At 40.9% G+C, this 17,366-nt stretch overlaps 1 pseudogene across 1 annotated transcript; it reads right to left on the bottom strand.

Annotated features, from left to right (window-relative positions):
• Window positions 1–1,635: 1,635 nt before the first annotated feature.
• LOC306660239 (mitogen-activated protein kinase 6-like) lies at window positions 1,636–14,253 on the bottom strand (annotated as a pseudogene). The gene is made up of 3 exons: window positions 14,126–14,253; window positions 3,083–3,745; window positions 1,636–2,913 (listed from the first exon to the last, which is right to left on the bottom strand). The product of its transcript is annotated as a mitogen-activated protein kinase 6-like (transcript).
• Window positions 14,254–17,366: the final 3,113 nt, after the last annotated feature.

The following is a 17,366-nucleotide window of genomic DNA, read 5'->3' as shown; positions in this document are numbered from 1 at the left end:
ACTGTGGTTCATCATATGATTGAAAGCACAGGGGAAAAGGGAACAGACTATTGACCCATAAAATGACTTGGATTAATCTCAAGGGCATTATGTTGAGCAAAACAAATTTAATCTCAAATGTTTACAAAGTGTATGATTGTTTACATAAAACATTCTGGAAAGACAAAACTATAGTTATAGAGAACAAATCAGTGCTTGACAGGAATAGATACTTGTTCTCCATTATATAACTATGAAGATTTACAGTGGGAAATTTTATTGAGGGTGATGATTGTGGTAATTATAAAAACCTATGATTACACAAAATAATTTTCATATAGCTAAATACGAAGAAAAAGAAAAGTATGTAGATAAATGACAGCTAAATCCAAATAGTATCTGTATCTTATTGTTGTATTTGTTAATATCCTTGTTTTGATACTTATATTATGGTATGTTAGATTTTGTCATTCATTGGAGAATGATGATTGAAAAGTACATGAGAATTTTCTTTACTTTTTTTTTTTTTTACATTTAACATAATTTTATTCATGATTGCCTTGGGATGAGGAATAGATCATTCAGTAAAAACATACGGTAAAGACAAAAAATGTCTTCTCATGTACAACTTTTCTACTACAATAATGATGTACCTTAATTACTTTCATGCACACAAGTCTAACATTACAGTATTTAAAAAAAATAAACACAATTAAGACTTCTAGGATCATTTTATAATAAAGCAATCCCTAATTTTTCTTTGAAGATAGATCAAGCACAAACTACAAATTCCTATACTTAGTAAGTACTTTACTTAAAATGAACACTTATGTAAATTAAGTACATGGACAGCCTTAGAATAAGCTGATATTATATATTCAGTTAGGTAGGTAACAAACCATAGTGCCCACTGGAAAAAGTGTAGTTGCAAACAAAATTTTAAAACTAAGTTTATTTTATAATTAAATACAGAAAACATAGTGATTTGCTAAAATAAATAAAACGTGATATATTAACACTTTACTATAAAGAATGAATACCAGAACATTTATAAACAATGAGTCTTAAGAGTTTACTACAATAAACACTGGCTAAATGGAAGTGCTTATTGTGAAGCACTATGGGTAGTATGTGTTTTGCCACATACTTTTGTTACCTTGAGGTAGATAACACACGTTTACCAAATTCAGCATTCATTTTTAGTTTCTGCTAGTATCATGCATTTTTAAAAATGTGTACAGTGTGAAAAACAGGAAAATACTAATGAATGGAAAATGTTTTAGAAAAATAGATATTTTCATGTGATTATGTACAGTCTTACTGTGAAAATTTCAAGGCAAATATTTTGTTTCCTGTAAAACAGATCATTGTTATCATTGTTCTATGGGAGAATGTTTTTTACTTGTCTTGGTGCATTTCTTCTGTCTCCTCCTGCATTGCATTACTTTGCTCAGTTCTTTTTGTGGGCAAATGATATACCAGTTAAAATGAAAACTATCTCATAATTGAAAAAAATTCTGAATTTTAAAAACCAAGAACTATTAAGAATCCTCACTAAAGGACACCATCTGATTCAAGTCAAAAATGACTTAAACACTGGTAATAAAAAAGAGAATACAAAAAGAAATGTCTACTGAGTGTTTTAGTTCGGATGTTTCAGAATGCTGCTGTTTTATGAGGAATCTGAGGGGAATCTTTCATAGCAGAAGGTGTTAAGGTGGCCTGGTTGAATTAAATGGTGAGCCCACTGGATTATGAAATTGTGTGATGCCTATGGATTCAAGTTGCTTGTTAAAAAGGAACTCCCCAGTGTTGTTCAGAAATCCTTCGTTTCCTCTTCCCCCAAGCTTCCCATCTACTGGCTCAGGTTTTAGCATTTCAGTATCTTCTTTCCCGCTTGGGATAGCCAGTTTGTGAGTGGTAGGGAGGAATGTTTACCCATCAACCAGTTTTTTTTTTTTTTTTTTTTTTTTTTAAAGGTCAGGAGGGATGAATAAGTTGAGAAGGAAAACAACTTATACCAGTTACATGGCTTCTAACTGAGCCAAATTTGACATTCCTTTTTCCCATTTTTCTCGGCTTGCTGACTTTGATAACCAAACTTTTCAACACTAGTGGGGACATTGAGTCATTTAATTTATCAACAACATTAGTAGGGTCATGTTGTGAACAAAGTTGAATAGTTCTTGCAACAAAGGAATCAAAATCAAATCCCTGATTCTTTTCCCTTTCTTTTTCAGTTGTTGTGATGCTTCTTTTAGTGCTATCTGGGTTTTAACAAATCCATTCCTTTCACGTTTTGACTTGTCTTTCTTATTAGATTTATCTTTGCTTTGTTCTTTCTAATTTGAAAGATCTATAATATTGTTGGGTTCATAATAATGATTAACTTCACTATCTCTCCAAACTAAATTATCTAACTATGATGATGACCTTGTTTTGTATGGTATGGCTGCTCTTTAGGTTACAATATTTGTTTTCATGATGGTCTGAGTACTGCCAATAAGTCTCAGTAAAATTATTGGTATCAAAAGCAGGGTCCTCCAGGTATTTTTGTCAATCTCCATCCAAATATTTTTGAGGGTCAACTTGTACTTCTTCTTCATCAGTGACATCATACAGAGCACTTGGGTCAAACTGAACTCTATCAATATCAAAGTTGTTATGTGTAGGTTAATCATGCTCCAAAAACTAGCAATCATGGTACTTTTTCCAGTTATAAATGTGACTGTGAGTTTCAGCCATAAGCAAAATATAGCATTTTTGCTTCATTCAATATGAAATCAACTTCATCTTCAATATGAAAAGGTTGGCCTGAAATTGGCTCATCCATTGGAAAAGAATATATACTCAGGTAAGGATGAGAGAGTGCTTCCTCTGCTGTCAACTGATCCAAAGGGCTAAATGTCAAAATTTGTTCCAGGAAATCCAGTGCTTCTCAACTAATTCCTGGAAGCAGCTGAAATAAAGGTTTGTGTGGCTTGGTCATGTCATTTCTAATGTAACCTGGCATTACATTGAGAAGTTCCTGACTATCTTCCGCATGTACAACAGGATTAGATTTTAAAATCAGATGCATTTGTTCAAGTTCATGTGTACCTACCTGCAAAGAGGTTTTTACCAGTCAGCATTTTCAGCAAAGACGCAGCCTGCAGCCCACATGTCGATGACTTTAGTATAACTATTAGAGAAAGTAAAAGACATGGAGATCTGTAACCAAACCTTCAGAAAGATGACTCATATGGGAATAATGAAGATCCATGACCCATGCAAGAAAGACCAAAGTCACCTAGTCTTAGTCTTCAGTATTAATGAAAAGATTAGCTAGTTTGAGATCTCTGTGCAGTACATTTATAGAGTGAATATACTTGAGCCCACATAACAGCTGATACATTAGAAGTCTGTCTCTGTGTACTCCTGAACAATGTAAACACTGTTCAGTTTGGTAATAGAGCCCATATTGTCTGTTAACTGGCTTCCACTGGGGCCAAGAAATTCAAAAACTTTCACAATGCTATCATAGTCAAGTATTCTAATAATTTTGATTTCATGGAGAGTATGTTTGACACTCCAGGGATCAGTAAGGACAATTCTCTTGATGGCTACTCTTTTGTCACAGTCATTGTCTACAGTAGATAAAACCAAGCCATTGCCTCCACAACCCAGTGGTTTTAAGACCATATAACTAGAACCCAGATCAAAACCATGAATGTTCATAAGACTTGCAAGTTTCTCTGCTATTTTAAAACCCTTACTCTTGACTTCCCTTCAGATTATTGAACTTGTGTAAACAAGGAAGAACACTGGCATCAAAAGGAAAGATCTTTTAAAAAGGGAAAAAATAATTATGCTTCAATAGCAAGGAGGTTTCTTGATGTTCACTGCATATGCCAACCAAGCCTGTTGAGTTCCCCTCAGATTTAAAGCTCAAAAAGCTCTACTCATATTGAGACTTAAAAAGATTGCAGTACTCATAGTTCAAGAAAGAGTCAGCAACTCTGCAAACATCTAAAGAACACACTCAAGAAACTAAAATGGAATGAAATTACATACAATTCACTCAGATATACTCTGCTAAATTCTTTAACATTTAGCTAAAATATGAATGAATATGCACATAACAGGCTTCTATGAACATTCTCCTCATAGTGCAGACACATTCAGTGATGGATTGGTCTTGAGGAGCATCATTCTAAGGTGCTGATGAGCACTATTTCCATTGTGTTTCTTTTCTTCCTTTGTTGCTATGTATTTCAACAGGAAGCCCTGGTGACTGTTGGTTGACAGATGTCTTTTGTTAGGGATCAGGTAGCTCCAGCTCACCACAATCACAATCAAAGCTACCAATGACCATCATACTCTGATACCATGGGACTTATCTGACTCATCCAGGGAGTAGGGGTCCCACACACAGCCCCCCAGGGTCCGTTCAGGTCACAGACTACCAAGGCAGCAGCAGCATTTTAGCGGCTTTTGATTTGCGCAGTTGCTGCCATGTAATTCTGACCAGAGAGAGAGGGCAAGGGAGAGGAGGCGGGGCCTCTATGTGGGGAATTTTCTTCATGATTCTTTCAACTGTTAAGTTAAACTAAGATGATTTCAAAACAAAAAGTTTTCAAAAGGAGTCTCAAGAAATTCATGTTGCAAAGACCGTCAGTGCTTCCTTTAGTAGTTTATCCCAGTTTCACCATGTGAATAACCTGTGCAATGGTTTGAAGGTGAGAAAGAAGGGGCTGGCTTCCCAATGGTAACACTATTCAGCCTGCCCAGGTTTGCAGTGTGAGATCCCTGTGATTGGAGAGGAGGGAGTCACTGATTGATAATAGGACATGTAAACTGTGTTCAAGACTTTGGGGATTCTCCTATAGGTCTTTGGTGGATTCCAGAAGAAGACACATGATCATCACATTTGAATTTTGTAAGGTTTGTTCTACAGTGTGGAGAAAGATTAGAAGGGAGTTGAACTGGAAAAAAGCAGACCTACATTGGAAATTTGTGGAATATGAAGTGGTGAACAAGGAGACCATTTTCATGGGTACACAATTTTCCAATATAAATACCTAAGGACCATTCAGTTAAAATAGAAAACAAAGGCAAAGGAAGAACAAATCTGGGGAGGAGAGGATGCGTTATCTTGTGGGTAAATAAACATGTTCCAGTAATCAACAGGGATAGTGTAGAAGGAATTGAGCAATACCTCTAGGAAGTGCAATTCACTAAATTCTGAACTAAATCTCTTCTAGCTGTTTTTCTGGGTTAGTTGGTTTTCTATTACTGTAACAAAATATCTGAAATAGCCAACATATAAAAGAAGGAAAGTTTTATTTTTCTTCATAGTTTTGAAGTCTATGGTTCCTTGGTCCAGTTGCTTTTGTGGTTGCTTTTGTACCTGTAGAGAGGCAGTGTACTAAGATAGAAGATTATGGTAGAGGAAGAACTGTTCGCACCATGGCCAGGAAAGAGAGAGAAAGAAAAAGAAATCAGGACTGTACAATTCTATTTAAGAGCATGCCTTTAATGACCCAAAACCTCTCATTGGGCCCCACCTCTTAAAGTTTATATGACTTTCCAAAAGTGCTGTGGCCTGGGCACCAAGACTTTAATACATAGGCCTTTGAGGGATATTCCAGATCCAAACTGCAGCTGCTATCATGAAAATATCAAGTTAGTTTGGGGCATTGAGGGACCCCATTATGCGAGCATCACACAGGGCCTCAGTCCCATTTGGGACGGGGATTTTGTAGGGACCTTCGAACACCAGAAAGGATGTGAGTCGGATGCCCTTCCAGGCTCCTTTCCATTGGACTCTCTTTGGTTAGGGAAGGGCCTGATTTCCTTACTTCCTGCTGACCCATCTCCTGTGCCTGCAGGCATACCCGGGTGGTAGTGACTCACATGGCTAAAGCAAATGATGGCTATTAGATTGGTGCCCAGAGAGTCGGCAGGCATCTTGTTTATCGCTCATCACAACTGTTTACTATCCAGAGCTTCTGCCCTTTGCTCCAGTGGAGGAGGTAAGGTGAAGTAATTGACATCAGGTCACCCTGGAGGTACTCACTTTAATCACAGTGTTTGCTTTTCTTGTGTGCTAAGCTCAAAGCCAGGAAACTGCTTTCCTGGACCATGACATTTCTTGGAATTGAGTTGAGTTGGGGAGGGCTTCTGGGTGGCAAGTCAATCTGACAGTTGATCCACAGATTTGAGTACCACTCACTTATGAGCACCTTCCTGCTCTCCGGGCTCCAGCAGACCTGTGCTGTGTGATGCCTCTCTCTACATGCATCATCCTCTGATTATACACTCTGATCTCCACACCACATAGAAGGCCACTATGTACCTTTGTTCAGGATTTTAGGGCCTTCCCAGTACTGCCTCCATTCTGACAGCCGCACTGGAAATCTACCTCACTCCAAGAGGCTGCAGAGATAACTGCCTCTCTGACCTATAGGAAGACTGCCTGCCTCCATCCCACCTCCTTTGGTAGCCTGGGTAGAATCTCAGGTCTGCCACTTCCTGTCTATGTAAGCTTGGCCAGGTTCTAATGCCTTTATGGCCTCAGTTCCCTGTTATGTGAAAGAGGGCACCACTGCCTTGGCTGTGCACCCTTGTGGGGTTCACTCTCAGAGTGCATGGCACAGCTCACCCTGACAGCCTGCCTGATGCAGACAAGCCCTCCTCCTCTGTGGGATGACTGTGCCATAGTTTTTTTTTTTTTTTTTTTTTTTTTTCCCTTGGAAGCAGTGTTCTGCACAGTTCCATCTGGGAGGCAGAGGATGGGTTTAGAATCAGAAGTCTTGGTTTTTGACTCATGATTGTGAGTTTAGACAAACCACATATGCTGGTTCAATTTTGGTTTTGACCTCTATAAAATAAGATTTTGAGCCCATTCCCCTTTCCACAAGGATGCTGCAGGTATCACAAAGGCAATATGTGGAAGTTGTCATTACCCTCCAAAGTTTTTCAGGAAAACACCAAGTCAATTATTTTACTTTTTTTCAGATTTTAGTTTTCTTCTTCCTATCTTTTGCAGGAGGGTTATTGCATCAATGGTCTACCATGAGACTTTCAGTAACAGATTGCCAAGACAGAATTTTTTATGGGATTTGGTTTCACGTTGGGTGATTTGAGAATAAGTTTAAGAAACTATCAGAAAGCCAGGCAACTCTGATTGGGTGTCTTGAGATTTCAAGATGAGTGGAGTGGAGGGGGGCAAAGCTATACTTTGTAAAGGATCAGCTGATGTTCATGTTAAGCAGGAGAAGGGCATGATTTCCACTTTTGTGGTTCACAGAGAGTCTCTTTTCTTTATGTGAAGACATATTTTGGAGTGATTTCATGTTTCATACAGAGTGGTTTTGTTTTAAGTTGGCCATTGGGGGAATTGTTCATGGTCAGCAGCGGAATTCCACAGCCTGGTCTGACTGTGAGAAAACTGACAGCAGCTCAGTAGTGCCCCTCGTGATGCTAATGTTCTTCCTTCCATACGTCCCATCCTATACTGTCCTGTGTTTCCACTCATACAGTTTTTTCTTTGTTTGTCATAAACCCTGAGAGAATTCAGAGACATCATGGGCCTTCTTTTCAACAAAGACAAATACATGAAAATACACATACCATTTGCAGGTGTATCAGGGAGTTCATTTGTCCCTGCAGTCATACTGGCAGCCAAACCCAACAGGCAGGCATAGAGGGTAGGTTCAGACATTTAGGGAGTTGGGCTGAAATACCCCTGTCTCACAGCTTTGTCTCACTTTTGATTGCTGTATCCAACTTCATTTAGCAGCCACATTTGATTCAACTGAGAACAAGGATGACCCCTTTGGAAGAGAAAATTATGCAAGTCTCAAGACCACATCATAAATTCAACGTCCTTGGTACCTTCTTAGCTCTTCTCTTATCTTCCTGGGACCAGAAACAGCAAGTTCAGCTATTGCAATAATGGATTGATTGCATCATCAATTTAGTTGTCCAAAATCCTACACTGTACACTTGGAAAAAAATCTATGCTGTACCAGGTATGTACAAATACATGAACTTGTCTACATGTACTTCCATGCTAGATTTCTGTATGAGAGCCTATGCCTTTTTGTAAATCGTGTGACCCTACCTGTGATCATACCACACACCTTTGATTTTGAACTCTGAAAAGGTCCAGTACTCTGGAGCCATTTAGGAGACAGATATCACAAAGTGATCTAAAGAGGGGAAGTTTAAAATATAGAATATTAAACTGTGATTAAAATAATGATTATAGGATATTAAAAATTTTCTATGGTTCAGAGCCCATTTGAAAAGTTGTTGTTGAACCCACTGAATGGCCAGGAACTGCACTTGTTTTCTGAGCCAGAGTAGCTCTACAGTCATGGGGTAGACAGGAATCAGGGTGGGACAGGCAGACTGAAGCTGGTGGCCATAATGATTGCACAATGGGAATGGGGTGCAGCTGCAACAGCAGGCCTGGAGCACTGCTTGGACTGTGGGAGACCTGGGGGGGAAGAGTACAAGCAGAGGAAGTCACAGGCAGGGTGGGTAAGAAGCTCCAGGCTCTTTCCCAGTTCCTAGGACTGCAGGAAGGTTGAGTTGAGGCCAGGTCACTGCAGTAAGCTCTCTGCCTCATCAGGGTGCCGGCCCTGGCTCTACAGAGTATTCTCAACTCACAAAGCAGACCCACTGAGGGACATCCAGAAACTGCAGGAGGCCCTTGTTCTTGTGACATCTTCCTAGCACCATCTGTTGAAAAGTTTGTCACTGTGCCCACTTGAAAAACACAAAGGAATTCTGTCCTTTATCAACAGCATAAATGGAAGGATAAATTTGTAACCAAGAGTCCTCTGATAACCGGCAGATTAGGTGTATCTGTGTATCTTCATGTCTGTGCACACTCATGTCTAGGTACACCTCAACTCTATAAATGTCTTGTGTGTGCCTTCCATGTGTAGATATAATGACAAGGATTCCTCAAGCGGGTTGTGTAGGAGAGACTGAGCAGCCAAGGAAGGTGGAGGGGTGGGCCTTGCTGGATCTGGGTCCATAGGTCCCCTCTGGGCTTCCTTTTCCTTTCTTTCCAGGCACAACCAACTGTCTCCCAGCCCAGTTCAGCATTAAGAGACCCATTTAGGTCTGGAAATCTCGACCAACCCCCACAACCACCCCTTGGGAGTAGGAAGATGAGGATTTAGGTGAGGCTCTCAAGGACAGAAAAGTAGATATCATGAACCAGAATGACTGAGTAGCGAAATTGGAAGGGTTAATTCTAAGGAAGGTGTTCCCTGGCTGAGAAGAGACTTGGTCCCAAAGGGCTTGGCTAGATACCAGTTGCCCCTCCCGACCAGCTTGGTACCCAGCAACCTTGCCCTCAATTCAGTGGAGAGGTGTGGGAGGGTGTTAGGGACAGGAGAGGTGCACATATGTGATTCTACTCCATATCCACCCTTAGACAAGGGCCCTCACCTAGCTAAACCTCAGTTATTTACTCGTAAAATGGGCTTAGGAAAGTAATTAACAACTTAAAATGTATCAGGAAGGCTGACCGCTCCCCCTACTCCTGGGACAGACACAGTGGCCTAGAAAAACCAGGAGGGTCTGACTCAGGAATATTTGCCCCAAGTTGACTCCCCTCTTTAAAGATCCATAGAATGGTGGAGGTGGAGGATCTTGTCCTCTCAAGAAACTCTGTACAGCCTCCAAGAACCACAGTGGGGGATGAAGACTCACTGAACTCTGAAGACCAGAAGCACTTGAAGGAAACACATTTTGGTGTGTCCACAGGAAAGTCGTGGGTCAGCCCTGCCACCTCCTGGCCACAGTGAGAACAGCAGGGGCCGAGGGATGGATGCACAGAGAGCCTCCGCGTACATATCCCCATCCAGTTTGCTTGTTCTACAGATTACTACCCAAATCCATTATGTGTCAGTCTCTGGGACAAAACCTAGGGAGAAAAAGGAGAATATAGCTTTCTTTGTGAGATAAAAAATTTAACAGGGTAAGTTAACACAAACTTATGTTAGCACAATTTCTGCTATGAAGAAAAAACAATATAGAGAACATCCAAAGATTGTGTCTTTCTAGGAAAGATGAGCAGTTTCAAAGTATAGAAGTGCAAGGAAGAACATTGTAGATTGAAGGAAATGCATTTTAAATGTCAGGGGTAATGAAGAACTTGACATTTTAGGAACTGGATTCACACCTAGATCTCTTGATTCTCTTGGAGTGCTGGGTGTCACAGGGATGGCAGCTCTGAACCTCTCCCCACTATATGTCATTTCCCTTTCCAGGATACTATGTATGGACTGTATGTTCTGGATGTAGACTCTGATCTCTAAGCTTTGGGATCTGTTCTCTTAACTGGCCTCAGGACTTGACTGAAACTTTTGCTTTGAACTCTGGTTTCTAGGTGTGAGCTCTGGTGCCTGTCCTGACAGTCTAGATTCAGGTCATCTGTCTCTGGGCCAATCTTCTGAGATCCTGACTGAAGGATGGGGATGAGAGCACCTTGTCCCTCTGTTCCGGTCTTTGAAATTAAGCTTCAGGGATCAAGAGTCCAGGATTTTTTTTTCCAAGTTCCAGTCACTAGGATGAACCTCAAACTGCACTTGAAACTGTGGTATGGGCCCTCTGGTTATGAAAGTCTCTGTTATGAATGTTGAAACATGAGTAAAGCCCTGAGGAATCTCTGCTGCAGGTCTGGTGGTTTGAGGGCCCATTGTCTGCTTCTCTGTTTGAAGCTACTTTTTCATGAGGTTGCAGCTGTAGACTGTGAGGTAAGATGAGATTTTTGTAGGAATCCTCATTTCAGACTATAAGCATAGGAAAATTCTTCATCTTATAAAGTGGGGACTGCCAATTGACATTTATTTATTTGTTTGTTTGTTTATTTATTTATTTATTTATTTATTTATTTATTTCAGGGATACAGTCTCACTAAGCTCTCCTGGATGACCTTGAACTTGTGATCCTCCTGCCTCAACCTCCTGAGTAACTGGGATTACAGGCATGAACTCTTCTTCTTTAAGAACAAGCTAGGAAACTGAGCTGACCAGAGGTTTGTCCTTGAAGGATCAGGGGCTCAGGTACACCTCTTGAGGGGAGGTTAGGACTTTGTTGGCCCTGATATCTCAAGCCAGCCAACACAGAGAAAGAAATGGGGACAGAAAACATCAGACACTGGACTACAAGGTCAGGAGAGAGGATCTGACTCACTGTGATCACCTGTATCTTGCAAACTGTTATGGAGAGAGCATGATAAGCATTTGCTAATGAATAAATCAGTAATAAGGAGCAATGAGAGAAAAAATTAAATTATTTAGAAAGATTAAATGCAGGGAAGAAGGAACAGGCATTTATTAAGCACCTGATGTATGCCTCTATGTGCTAATAACTTTATAGGCAATATCTCATTTAAATTCTCATAACATTTGTAGTTGGTACACAGTGTTACCCATGTTGGGCATCCCTAAGACTATCCCCAGGTTCCATGAGTCATTAGGAGGACCCACCACTGGATTCAGGATATGGTAGTACTCATAGCCATGATTTAGCATAGTGAAAGGTTACAAAGCAAATCAACAAAAGTTAAATAAAAACATGAGCTGGATTGTGGAAGAAACCAGGTGCAAACTTCTAAGGGTCCTATCCTGATGGAGTCAAAAAGGATGTGCTTAATTCCTTTACTAAGAAACTGTGACAACACATGTATTATATGGCATACCGAGGCAGTTCATTAGAAACTTAGTATTCAAGATTATTTATTGGGTGCTGGTTTAGTAGGCAATTTCTGCCTGGAATATACTTCAATTCCAGGCTTCCAGAAGGAAAACAGGTGTTTAGAAAAAATCATATTGTTTATTCAAATCTTTAGACACAGTGAACCACTCCGAGACATTCTGAGGATAGTGGGAACTCTAGAAAGCCAAATTCTGAGACTCAAATCAAAGACCAGTTTTGCAAGTAAACCTTTCTAAAGATAATAGTTTCTGGCTGCTCTGTTAATTCTTTCCTCCACTGTAGCTTGAGGGACACTCAGGCTCTGGCCTATAACCCCAGTACCTAATCACCTGGGCATCTCCAATGATATTAAAGAACGACTAGCAGCTTTCAGAAGGAAGTTTTGGGGAAATCACAGAAGCAGGATGGGCTCTATGTTTAGGTCTTTGGGAGTCTGGCAGTAAGATGAATGTGCAGAAGAATAAGACTTGGTTACAAAACTCAACAAGCCTAATTTACTAAGAGAACTTAAGACCAGGGAATCTGTATAAGTCTTGTCATTGGATGGTCCTGTGATATGTGGTATAGGATCAGATCTGGGCATCTCACACAATGTATGGCATTCAATCTTTCTGGGTTACCTGTGGGATGAGCTTCAATATTCTTCCCTGTGACCTAAAGTCTATTAGACTCCAAAGTCACTATGTGTCCCTGAGTCCACACCAAACTCTGGGCATTGGGGACCCTCTCCCTGATATCTGTCTTTTAGTGACTTAAACAGCTGTTACTAGTCTCCTGTTACTTTTCTATCTCCCTTCTTTACTCTTCCTTACTTCCCAGGAAACTACCCTTGCCTCCTTCCTGGTGCACACTGTTCTCCCTACATGTGGTTTTGTTGGTTCATTTCTTCAGAGTAACAAAACCTTTTCTTCCTCCTGCCTCAGCACAAGTTTCCCTGACTTGGGTTTCTTCCATCTTCTTTCCCAGGGCTTCTTTCGCCTGCTACAGGACACATATCCCTCAGAGCAACTGACAATTTGAATAATTTGTGTTCTCCACCAGCTTAAGTTCTTGAGGACTGGCAACCACAGAATAGCTTCTCAAATTTCAACCTGTGATGGTAATAGATGAAAATCCCAAAGTGCTTGATATTCTAAACAAGCCAAACCCCATGATTAGGAGTTGCACTCATTGCATCATGGTCTGCCATAGGTCACAACAAGAGAATGTTTGAACCAAGAACAACCAATATTTGATGTTGAAAGAAAGATATAGGATATGGAAGAAGGAACCAGATCCAAGAACCTAAGACACATGCACTTATAAACTCTTACAGAAACTGAATATTCTCAGGATCTCCTTGGGGGTATTCAAGACTCATGTGATGAGTAAGATCATGAATCTAAAGAGTTGTAGCTCAAAATCAATTAACTAGCAACTTTTCCTGAAGAGAAGAACAAGGGCAATAACATCCATTCAGAGAATGGAGATCTTGTCAAAGACAAGGCAAGGAATCCAGGAGGGAACTGGGTTTTTTTTTTTGTTTTTTTTTTTTTTCCAAAAGTAATTGGGTATTAACACACCTAAAATAGAGGTAAAATCAGTTCTATACTAATATTGCTGAAGAGGAGGAGTGGGGAACAGATGAATCAATAAATCATCTGACAAAGGTCCAGGCTGAAGAAGTCTCAGTTGAAAGGGCTGTTAGACATATTAGGGAGAGGAAAGGAAATAAGTGAACTTCTCAGTAGAAAGCAAAGGAGAATCTTCGGTTATTGTCTGTCAAGACAAGGTGATAATTTTCAGCTAGTTGTAGGAAGTTCAGAAGCCTACGACCTGATGAATCATGAAGATATGGAGCTGGGGATGTAAAAATGTGATTCCAAGATATTGAAAAAAAAAAAAAAAACCTGGAAATAACTATAAATAACTATTTATTTTTCTCAGGGGTCTATTCTGTCTCTAAAACTAAAACCTCATGACGGGATGAGAATCTAGGATACTGAATGAAAGGTGATTGCCATGTCCAGTGCAGCCAAACTTGTGGTTCTGGCGAGGGGCAAAAGGGGGATTAGAAAATTAAATACTCACAAACACATAGTTGAAGATAAAACTGGGATCAGGTGGAGTGCTGCTCTCTGATGGAGAAGCAGATCTAGAGAGTTAAGCCAGCAGTCTTTATTTATATGTCTCATTATCAGGTTAAAGACTATGCAAGCATTATTCTCTGTATTCAGGCAAGTATAGAAACTAGTATATCTTTGTAGCTTTTCTGCAGTTGCAATCTATGGTTGCAAAGTGCAATGTAAGGAGCTTTGTGTAGCTCTCAAGAAAGTCTATTGCTTAAAGTTATTGTAAAGTGGGCAGGCTCAGGAGTAATGGAGCTGGTGAGACACTGTGGTTATCTAGCCTAAGAATTCCTCTATTCCCAGGAGCTATGTACCTGAGACCAAGGTCAGGGCTGATAGCACTCTTGCACAGAGCCTCCTCATGCAGGGCATTACCACAGCAGCTAAGTATCCTGTACCCTTTCACAGGAACATTCCCGGGCACTAGGCATGCCACAGCCATGAGGTCATCAGGGACCTCCAGTCTCAGTCACTGCTTTCCCATTCTCTGTCACCGCTCTCCACAGGTCATCATCACTAGACAGAAGGCTGCACATCTGAGACACAGCAATAAGAAAAAATAGATTAGGCTCTAGCTTCTGGAAGTGGATGTTCAGATGTCTGATGGTCCCTGTGGAGCATGTGGCAGGGAGCATTTTCTCCCTGGGCCTTTGGCACCGGGTATTGCTTCTTCTGGGACAGAAGAGCTCCACTCCTTTCTGCTCAACTTCTAGGCTGTCCCTGCCTCCACTTTGTCATTCACAGAGGAAAGATATTTGTCTCAATACATTGTAGTTGGTTTAGAGAACAACAATCTAGTAACTAAGCTTCCTAGAACAGAAAACTACAGAGTGGGTAGCTTAAACAACAGAATATTTTTCTGACAGTTTTGGGACCTCAGAAGTTCAAGATCAAGATGCCAACAGATCTGATGTCTAGTAAGGACCTGCTTCTGGGTTTGCAGATGGTCGTTTTTTAGTGTACTTAATGGAAGAAAGAGAGAGAGGGACAGGTGAAGTAGGGGTGAAGGAGAAGGAAAGGCAGAATCATTTCTCTCATATCTCTTCTTAAAATAGCACTAATTCCATTTAGGAGGGCTCCATCCTCATAACCTAATTACCTCCCAAGAGTCCTAGTTACAAACAATATCACATTGGAGATTTAGTCTTCAGCATGTGAATTTGTGGTGGACAAACTTTGTTGATAGCAATGGGTAAGGTTTCAGGATTCAGTAGCCAGGATGTGTGTGGTGAGAACTCTAGCAGGGTCCCAGACATCTGGAGCTATCCAGCTGTCCTGGATTTCCTGGCTTTGCAGAGTGGTGGCTGAATAAGTGGAGCTGGACCAGGCTTAGCTGCTACAGGCAGGGGGAAGTGGGCTAGGGCTGTGATTCCTCAGCTTTTTGCCTTACTAGAAGGACTGAATGCTTAGAGTCATCAGGTTCCTCATCTGGCCTGATGTCACTGTCCCAGGGCACCCCATCCCATCTCACAATACTGTCTTCAGACTGTGTTTATTAAGGCCTGTCATGTGAAGAACTGGGTGTCTTCATGGGCCAGGTGACAACTGTGATTTGACTTTGTTGTGGTTACCTCCCCTTACTAGCTGGATCAACCCTGCCCCAGGAAGAATGTAAGAACTGGGAAGATAGGGAAGCTCTACCTTGGGGGGTTGTCAGGAATTGAGCAGTACCTGGACCTTGGATAGTGGTTGGGATATTTCTAATTACAGCAGAAGGCCTGGGCTGTCAAGGAGCAGTGTTGAATACCCTGTGGGGTGGGACAGACTAATTTTTGCACAGAACTCTAGAACCAGTGGGGTGGATCGTCTGGATTCAGTGATACTACCTTACTGAGCCGCAGAATCCTCTTCAGGAAAATAGGCTTCACTAACATAGTGATTGCCTCCCAGGGTTCTTAGATGATTACAACATGTGTGGTGTTGATCAAAGACCCTGCCATGTTCTTGGACAGTGCTCTTCACTCTTAGTAAGGTTTAGCCATGGAGGCAGAACTGAGCTGAACCTATGAGGAAAAATGGGTTTGTGACTAACAAGTGGGCCCAGGGGAATAAGATGTCCTGAGGAGGGAGACAACTGGAGAACTGACTCTGTTGCTGTCAGACAAGCCAGGGAGGAAATTGCATTCCTGGCAGATCAAGGGTTCCTGGCTGCAGGATTAAACTTCTCCAAAGGGTCTGACCTGCAGATCTCAATGGACCAAACTCCCTCAGCTTTCTCCCTGGGTCTCTGTGGGGACACATCAGAAATGAGTTCTGTGCCAGGTCCAGATATCCATGTCCACCAGTGATTCTGTTGGGGAACTCTCTGGACATTTTTATCTGATGATGGGTCCTGACACCATTGGACTATGAACTGCTTGCTTACAGCCTAGTTCTGCTCATTTCAGCTCCATCCAGCCCAACCACTAGCACAGAGCATGCAATAGGGAAAGACCAGCAGTGACAGAACAATGTCACACAAGTAACCTAGGGCCTCTCCCAGTTCCTGGAACTGATGACTGAAGCTGCTGACCACTAAAGAGAAAACTCATGAGCAGGGCATTGCTTTGTATAGACCCTAGGTTCTTTTTAACCTCAGATTTATGGAGTATCATGATGCCCCCACTTAGTCCCTCAGGCATGGAACAAGGACTTATTATAATTATTCCTGTAACAGGGAACAAGGACTTAAATAATAGGAGGGGTGTGGGTTGAGGAATAATTAATGGGAACCACTACATTATCATCTGCTTGGCAGACTTGTAGGCAACATCAGTGTCTGTTGCCTCCTTAGCTGAATGACTCTACCTCACCCAGGACAGCGTTGTTCTTTACTAACTGACCCTCAGATGTCAGTTCACATCACTGAGGTTCATTTTGGCATCTGAAGTATGGGTGTTTCAAGAGCACTCTATGGATGGAATTTCTGTATGTAGTCTTGAGGTGGCATGTAAAAATTTGCTCTGGATGTAAATAATGGAAAATGCTGGAAGAAAGATTTAAAAACTAAGATACAACACTGAGGACGTGGCTTAGTAGCGGGGTCTTGCCTAGCAAGCTTGTGGCCTTACATCGGATCCCTAATACCACAAAATGATAACAACAACAACAACAACAATAAAAACTAAGATACCTTTAATAAGAAACTATCTCTTTAAATGGAAATTAAATCATCTTTCTGCTTCCAGAAATCCTCTTTCAGTGTTCCTGTTAATAGCCTCTTTTTTCATAGAAACTCTAAAAGTTATCTGGAAATCAACTCTGTAGCTTTCACATAAAATAAAAATTTCACAAGAAAGGAGGGGGTGTAGGATCTCAGGAAAATTGAAGGGAGATCATAAAGTAGAGCAGAGAGATGGGGGAGGTAGAAGGGGAGAAGAGGAGAAGGGGAAATATTAGGAAATTATACTGGCCAAATTATAGTATTCTATTGTGTGCATGTATGAATATGTAAAAGTGAATCCCACCGTTATGTACACCTATAATTCACCAATAAAAATGTGAAAAAAAAAAGATCCTCAGGAAGACCTATATTAGTTTTCAAAAAAAAAAAAAAAAAAGGAATTTCCTTATTTT

This window comes from Sciurus vulgaris (genome assembly GCF_902686455.1).
Source record: "Sciurus vulgaris genome assembly, chromosome: 4".
Classification (NCBI taxonomy): Eukaryota; Metazoa; Chordata; class Mammalia; order Rodentia; family Sciuridae; genus Sciurus; species Sciurus vulgaris.
This window is presented reverse-complemented; position numbering and strand designations above follow the sequence as displayed.